We start from the raw sequence: 9,549 nt of genomic DNA, 5'->3' as shown, positions 1-9,549 counted from the left end.
CATATTTTTTAATTATAATATAATTATATATACATATATTCATTTTAGTTTTTTTCTTTTTTATAATTCATCCTCCAACAACTCTTAAAAATAGTTTTAATACTTTAAAAAGAAAATTTTCATAATACTAAATTAAAATTGAGTTTTTAATCTTTGTTCAATAAAGGAAAATAATTAAATAAAATTTTTACGTATTAACATTTTACTTATTTTAAAATAAAAATTTCAATAAACGATCCGAATAATCCAATCCAATCTAGCAGGTTGGTTTCATTTTTTAACAAGGGTATTTGAGTCGTTGAAAAAAATTACAACCCGAACGATTCAATTGGGCCTAAAATGTTCCTTAATCCAATGTAACTCAATCCACCTCATGGACACCCCAACTGAATTCAACAAAGACAAAAAGTTTACTCTACTTTTGCAAATTGTATCATAACTACCACATTTTTTCTAATATATTTTTTATAAAAATCTTCCTGGTTCTACACTAAATCCTACATGTACATAACCAATTAAGCAATTGTTATTGATGTTTGCTCAACATTTTTATGATGATATTAAGTAGAGGTACTATACATGAATATTAAATGTGTTTTTCATGACTTTTAAACTTAATAGATTATTAAAAATATTCCTTTAATGTTAATGAAATTTGAGAGGGTGGATGTTACTCGTTATTAAAAAGAAATAATGAGAATGGTTAGAGAAATTCTCAAAATTGATTAAAACTACTTTTATTTTGAGAGATAGTAAAAAAATTTTGAATTTGTTATAATCTAATAGATACAAAAATTGAAATATCACGAATATATTAGATATAAACTTAAAAGTTTTTAGACTATATTTATAATTTAATCTTAAGTTTTTAAATTAATTAAAGAATAGAGACTTTTATGGAACAACTTTCCAAATAACAGTGTAAATGAAAACAAATAACTAAATATTATTGATTGAAATGGGAATAAACAAAAAGAAAAATAAATATGAATACCAACATAACTAATTAGTAAATAAGTACCTACCACGCCATAAAAACTCATAAAGTCTAAGATTAAATTTCATTTATTGTGATGAATTAAATAATCAAATAAGTTAATAATGTCAAATTTGGTTAACATGAGTATAGCTCAATCGATATCAATTTGTATAGTCAATTTCGACGAATGAGATTCAATCCTTTATCTCTATACTCTGTCAAAATTAAGGCTCGCACAATTCATCTTCTTCCCATTCTGCTCTCTCTGGATTTTGAAAAGAAGATCAAGCATGCATGTCCTGGCTCGGCTGTCAACTGTCGAGATTAATCATTTTTGTCAGTTTCAGAAGTACAATGAAGATGGAAGGTAGAGAATTGAGAGAGCTCTGGCATGATTTGGTGAATAGTGGCAACCGTTTCCTCCACATCTTGAGATTCGATGTTGTTTACGTTCGAAAATCAAGGGAATAGATCAAACAGGTAGTGGGAGAAACAGGGGATGATCAAAACGACGTCATTGTGGAGGCAATGGCTCAAGAGAAGGTTCTTTCCCACTCTACAATTGGTGGGTTTCTGATTCATTGCGGTTGGAACTCGAGGCTGGAGAGTGTGGTGGTTGGAATTTCATTGATATAGAAAAAAATCTAGTACTATCATAGTATTAACTTCTTTCATTCATGATTTAACTCATGTCATTAAATGATTTATTAATTTATTATTTATTTATTTTATGGATCCCACATAATTTTTAAACAATACTATTATAGCAATACATGAAGGTAGTATGAAAAATTATTCGACGCTGAGAGACCAACCCATAAATGCCACTTGGATTGATAGAGTTTGGAAAATTGGGATTAAAAGGAGTGAAAAATGGGACAAATTAACGGTGGAGATAATGGTAGAGAATTGATGGATGGCTCAAAGAGAATGGAGATGGAGAGATCAACGGACAAGCTTTCAAAATTGGCAAATCAAGGTGTTGTCAAAGGTGTGTCGTCTTTTCATAACTTGGAAGTTTTCATCGACGACATCAAAAAACTAAAACCCTATCATTAAACACCTAAATCGTAAATAAATAAATAAATTAATTAATAAATATAAATTTTTTCTCTTTGTTTCAAGAATATCATTTTACTTTTAAAAATGGCAACATTATTACCTTTTCATAAATATTTCAAAACTATTCTTATGACATAAATCTTAAACAAATTTGAATGAATTGGTATTGAGAACAACATTGTGCGGTGATCTAATTAGAACAGTGCAGTATCCAGATTATTTCTTAGGTCGATGTCACGCTATTTGAAATCTTATTGTCCATGCAAAATTGTTTTAAAGAATTCCTACTCCATGTACGTTTTGAAACGTTTATGAAACTCAAGAGTAATATTATCACTTATGAAAGTAGGGGTATTTTGAAAACAAAAGATAAAGTTGTGGGAATATTTTTTATAATGTAACTCTCAATTCAAGGATTATTAGGAGTAGCTACGTTCTTATGACCACGTCGAATAACTTTTAGTTTTAGTATGAGTTGTTAAGTCTTGTAGACTTTTCAAAAAAAAATAAAAAAGAAAAAGTTGTCAAGTTCGTGTAGAAATTCAATATATACTTGCATCTGTTTTTATATTATATTGAATGCATTAAAATATTTCTCTTTTTTTTCTCTTCCATTATTTATAAATGTTAAAAATATTGTTATGAAATTTTTAAATTAGTATAGTTGTATATATCTAATCTGTATATGTTTCAATATGGAATTATATATCTAATTGAACTTTAAGTTTTGTCTCTAATAATTTTTTGTTAAATATTCTTTTAACTTCTTTAAAAAAGACAACATTTTTTTTCGAATAGGAAAAGATAACACTTTAGACACATAATTAAATGTCTAGAGGCTACTCTCTCTCTCTCTATATATATAATCGTCAACATCTCCTTATAAATTTAGGGACTTTTGTGAAAATTTTAATTTTTAAGATCACATGAATTAAATTTAGTCATAACTTTAAAAGTTCTTGACCTAACTTATTATTTAACCTAATTATGTGTAGGGGTGCATGAAAAATTAAAATGAGTTTTTTTTTAGTACATGATTTCAATATTTGATGCCACAAAATAAGTACAAGGACTAAAATGATTAGGCTTTCTATAACTTAAAATAACTAAAATAATAGAGAATAAATGTTTATATGTTGTAAATTTGAGGAGCACAACGGAAACATAAATGGTAATAAAATATAATAGAATAATAGAATAAATAAATATTAAAATACATAACACATAATATATAAATTAAATTAAATTAAATTAACAAAAGAAATGTGAAAATTCTCAAATTTCTCAACCTTCTTCAATTTGTATGGAATTTGCCCAATGTATGTTATTTTGAGATCCACCAAATGCCACTATTTATAGGCAAAGTATCAAGTAGGATGTGGACTTAGATGGAGACCAAACATGAATTATTACAAGGCACATGGACAATATAAAAAATGTCACATGACTTTTAGGAGTACATTAAACATTGGGCATCTATTTTATGATATTTATAATACTCCCCCTTAGATGTCTATATATATATATATGAAATATGCCTCGTTAAAACCTTACTAGGAAAAACCCAATGGGAAAAAAACCTAGTGAAAGAAAAAGACTACATATTTCATAAAATACATACTCATAAAAGAATACAATATATTTACTCTCCCTCACGAAAACACCAGTTGAGATCTCTGAGTTGCTGCATTCCAATGTTATATACCAGTTTTCCAAAAGTTGCGGTCGGTAATGCCTTTATAAATAAGTTTGTCAGATTATCCTTTGAACAAATTTGTTGTACAGTGATGTCGTCATTTTCTTCAAGATCATGAGTGTAGGAAAGCTTCGGTGAAATATGCTTTGTTATATCTCCTTTAATATATTCTTCTTTGATTTGGGCTATGCAAGTTGTGTTGTCTTCATATAATATTGTTGGAAGATTTTTATTAGAAGACAAGTCACATGTTTCACGAATGTGCTGAGTCATTGTCCTTAGCCATACACATTCTCGACTAGCCTCGTGAATTGCAAGAATTTTAACATGATTTGAGGAAGTGGCCGTTATGGTCTATTTCACCGATCGGCATGATATAGCAATTCCTCCATATGTGAATAATAACCTGTTTGAGATCTAGCTTTGTGTGGATCAGATAAATATCCAGAATCTACATAACCAACTAGGTAAAAAAATTGATTTATTTGAATAAAAGAAACTCATATGGATTGTTCCTCAGAGATAACGAAGTATATACTTAATTCTGTTCCAATGTCTTTTTGTAGGAGAAGAATTATATCTAGCTAATAAATTTACTGAAAATGCAATATCTGGTCTTGTATTATTAGTAAGATTCATAATGCACCAATTGCACTAAGATATGATACCTCAGGACCAAGAAGTTCTTCATTATCGTCTTGAGGTCGAAATATATGTTTCTTTATATCCAATTAATAGACTTCCATTGGAATATTTAATGGGTCTGCTTTGTCCATATAAAATCTTTTTAAAAAAATTTCCTATATAAGTTGACTGACGAATAAATATTTCTTCTGCTAAATGCTTAATTTGCAAACCAAGACAAAAAAAAATTTCTATGATCTTTCATCTCAAATTCTTTCTTAAGATATTTTATTGCCTTTAAAAGTTCTTCAAGAGTTCCAATTATATTCAAGTCATTAATGTATACAATTCTAATAGTAATCCTAACTGTGATTTCTTTATAAAAACACATGGACATATTGGATTATTTTGATATCCTTCTTTCAATAAATATCCACTTAGGCAATTATACCACATCCATTCTGATTGTTTCAATCCATATAGCGATCTCTATAACCTTATTGAATACCATTCCCGAGAATTTGATGTATATGTTTTAAGTACCTTAAATTCTTCTGGGATTCTCATATAAATATCATTATCAAGAGATCCATATAAATATGTTGTGACGACATCCATAAGATGTATATCCAGACTTTCATACATAGTCCAACCAACTAAATATCATAGTGCGATTGCATCCACCACTGAAGAATATGTCTCCTTATAATCAATGTCAGGTCTTTGTGAAAAAACTTGTAGAACTAGTCTTTCTTTGTATCTCGTGACTTCATTATTTTCATTTCTTTTTCTCACAAATACCCATTTATAGCTCATAGGTTTGAAAATTATGGTGTTCGGACTACTAGTCCAAAAATCTGATGTTTTGAAAGTGAGTTTAATTATGTCTCAATTGCTTCTTTCCACTGAAGCAAATCTTTTCTATATCAGCATTATTCAATAGATTTTGGTTCAGGATCCTCATTTTTAGATATAATATCAAGAATAAAATTATACACAAAATTATTATCAATAACTACATTAGTTCGATTCCATCTTTTTCCTGTCATGACATGCTTTATTGCAATCTCATTATTATCTTAGGTATTTCACCTTCTTCATTAGTCATATCGATGATTTCTTCATTGGTATTTATATCCTCAACCAAGTCTTTTGATGATTAATTATTTTTCGTTTTCGAGGATTTTTATCTTTGGAACTCACTGGTCTACCATGCTTCTGGTATGTTCCAACCTCATTAGTGGCAACTTATTGTGTTGAGGTATCAATTTTTTATGTAACATTTGCAACTGGTATTGTGACTTAGTTACTTTCTTTGCATCTATAGATGCATCTGATAATTGGTTTGCTATATCTTGTAAATGAATTATTTTCTGAAAGTTCACATTGATCTATACAGGGATGTAAATGAGACAATATCAATGCTTTCCATGTAATTTCTTTTTCCAATTTCTTAATTCATCCCCCTATTGTTGGAAACTTTGTCTCATTATAATGACAATCAGTAAATACATCATCCGTCAGAGGTTCAAGATATTTAATAATTGATGGGGAATCATATCCACCATATATTGCTAACTTCCTTTGAAGACCAATCTTAGTGCATTGTGGTGGAGCAATTGGAACATATACTGCACATCCAAAAATTCTCAAATGGGAAATATTTGACTTATGACCACAAACTAATTATAATGGTGAGTACTTATGATAAGCTACTGGCCTAATGCGTACAAGTGACGTTGCATGCAAAATAGCATGTCCCCATACAGATGAAGGAAACTTAACTCTCATAAGTAATGGTCTTGCAATTAATTGCAAATATTTTATGAATTATTATGCTAAACCATTGTGTGTATAAACATGAGCTACAGGATATTCAACTCTTATCCCAATTGACATACAATAATTATTAAATGCTTGGGATATAAATTCACCAGTATTATCAAGACGAATGGTTTTAATTGTATAGTCAGGAAATTGTGCTCTTAACTTAATTATTTGAGCAAGTAATCTTGCAAATGCAAGATTTCGACTTGAAATAAGCACATATGTGACCATCTACTGGATGCATCTATTAATACTATAAAATATCTAAATCTTCCACTTGGTGAGTTAATAGGTCCACATATATCACCATGAATTCGTTCTAAAAATTCAGGTAATTTAGTTTCCACTTTAGTTGGTGATGGTATAATTATTAATTTGCCTTGAGAACAAACGTCACATGATAATTCATTAGATTGAAGAATCTTCTGGCACTTCAATAGGTGTCCACTTGGATTCTTAACAATTCTTCTCATCATTATAGACCCTGCTTGACCCAATGTATCATGCTAAATAGAAAATATATTTAGATTCATGAACTTCAAGTTCATTGTTTTATATGTTTCAATTACTCGTATATGAGTATAATACAATCTAGAAGATAAAGCAGACAACTTTTCCAATATACAATCTAGAAGTCCATTCTTAACCAATCTCTCATTTCTATTGAGATTTATGTGATTTAATCTTAAGTGCTAAAGTGGAGCATTTTCCTTAGGAGAAATCTTTGGCTTATATGTTGAGTTGTTACAATTTTGAACATCTCAGTATTTAAAAGCGCCTTAGTTGCTAACGACCTTAGCACGTATAAACTACTCTCTAGGTTTGTAGAACAAATATTCATATAATTCTTATAAATAAATGCTTTCTTTACAAGAAAAGAAATGGTATAATTTTGTTCCAACAATTCTCTTACAGAAATAAGGTTCTATTTCAAACCCAGAACCACATAAACATTATCTAATAATATAAGTGATTTCTAAAAGAGAAGTTTCACGTCTTTCATTGCAACTGTTGAAACGACATGCCCTGTTCCAACCTACATTATCATCTCGCCAGTCTTAAGCTGCTCCCAGGAACTAATTCCTTATAAATAAGAATAAACATGATTTTTGACCCTTGAATCAATTTTCCAGGCCAAATCATCATTCTCCAATAAGCATGTTTCCAAAACTAGTAAATCATATTTATCTTATTTTACCTTCTTTTTCTTTACTAAATACTTGGGACAATTTCGGTTTCAGTGTCCTTTCTGGTTGCAGTGAAATCATTTTCAGTTGGCAACTTTGGCTTTCCTGCCTCTTTAGGCCGCAGCAGGGTTAACTTTATCTCCTTAACCTCCATTATACTTCTTTTTAATGCTAGATAAAGAAGACGCATACCTAGTTCCAAAGGTCAAACCTCTGTAGAACTTCTTTGAGGAAGTGGCAAAGTTTGCCTCTCCCTTTTGCTTCTGGACTTTCATAAAGAATTGGTAAGTCTATAATTCGTTGAGAAGGGTGGTTAGGTTATAGCCTAGCTTGTTCATAATAGTGTTTCTATGGAACTATAAGAAACTCTCTGGCAAAGTCTCCAAAATAAAGCTAACTTGATTAGCCTCATCGATGAAGACCCCATTGATTTCAGCCACGTTAAAGTGGATCATCATTTTAAGAACGTGTTCTTTGACAGATGTCCCTACTTACATACGGGCATTGAAAATGTATTTGAGAGCATCATGTTTGAGTTGTGAGGATGGTTATCCAAACATCTCTAACAATGGTTCCATGATCTTGCATGTAGTGACATGAATTCATACTTTTTTGTCAAGACTTCAGATAAGTTGGCAAGTATGTATATTCAACCTTTTCATTTGCCTTTACCCATCATTCATATACGCCCAAATACTTCGAGCAATATTTTGAATGGTTACTTGATGACATTCCTCAAGTAGGATAAATTGAAGGTCATCGATGATTAACATAGTATTAATTGTGATTTTCCAACTTGTGTAGTTGTCACCTTTTAATTTATCAACAAGTAAGAGATTCAATGTAGTGCTAGTCATGTTGAAGTTTGCTAAAACCATACAAATTATCAGTTATATGCATTACCCATTTGAAACCAATCAAATTTTAGCAAAATTCTAATGTACCCTATGTGACATCTAATTTTGCAATGATGCTTCAGTAAGTTAGGAGAAAGCCATCGTAGGGTGGACAGTCACCCCTTCACTGAATTGAGACATCCTCAACCAATTATTGTACAAGAATAACTCTTATTCTTATAATGATTAGTCACCATTGTTTGGTTAAGAAATCATTAACTTGCTTAAAAATTTCTCGTAAGTGTAACCCTTCATTTTAGGTACGAGAGTTCGGCCACAATGATTCAATCATAGGAAAGACTTGATTGGGACAAAAACTAAAGCAATCCTATCCATTAATGGAGTTTGAGTAAAATTTCCTGCAAATACCTTCCTTAGGGGGACACAAGCAAATGATGTCACGAAGCCGAGCATGAAACCTTACTGCAAACTAATGAAGAAGACCATGGGAAGTGTTGACACACGTCACTCTCCCACTTACTATAAACACTTTCTCCATTCACCTTAATAGTGACCTATGCAAACACCTTCTTTAGGGAGACACAAGAAAAAGGTGCTATGAGGCCAAACATAGATCTTACGGTGTGAACTTTTAGGGAGAACATGAAAGAAAATTGACATATCATATACATCATTTTCCTCTCACTAAGTGTTTTAAACCTAGGTTCGTACTTAGGTAAATCTGGATAACGATTTATTTAAGTGAATTATTAAATTGGCCCAATATAATTCTTATATTAGATAGTTTAACAATATATGATTTTGTTCATTAAACATTTTAATAAACTAAATCATTTATTACATGCTTATAAAATACTTGTCTAATTCACCTTTCAGGTCAGTTTCTAGGTAAGGGTGTTCCGTTTCTATCAATTTAAATAACCTAGCCTTAGACAGAACCTTTTTTAGATAAAGGTCCCTTATAGACAATTATTTTATAAATTTAATATTTTATTATTTTCAACTTAATATTGTTAAAAAGAAAATAAAAGATTAACCTATTTCTAATCACATTAGAAATGTTTTTATATAGATCTAGGTGAATTAATTTTAAACCATTAAAAATTAATTGAAACACATGTTTGTATGCAACTCTTGATTATAGATTTTAATTTTAATAATTAAACTTGTACCACCTATAAAATTAATGAAATAATTAAAATCTATAAGTATGCATCTACTAACATTAATTAAATATAACATTTATATTTACTAAGTAATGTCATGCTCAATATATTCTCATTTTTATTATATAATATAACACTTACATATAAACTA

Source organism: Benincasa hispida, chromosome 3, assembly GCF_027475165.1.
Source record: "Benincasa hispida cultivar pf3 chromosome 3, pf3_genome.v1.1, whole genome shotgun sequence".
NCBI lineage: Eukaryota > Viridiplantae > Streptophyta > Magnoliopsida > Cucurbitales > Cucurbitaceae > Benincasa > Benincasa hispida.
The sequence above is the reverse complement of the archived record's forward strand: the minus strand, read 5'-3'. Positions refer to the sequence as shown.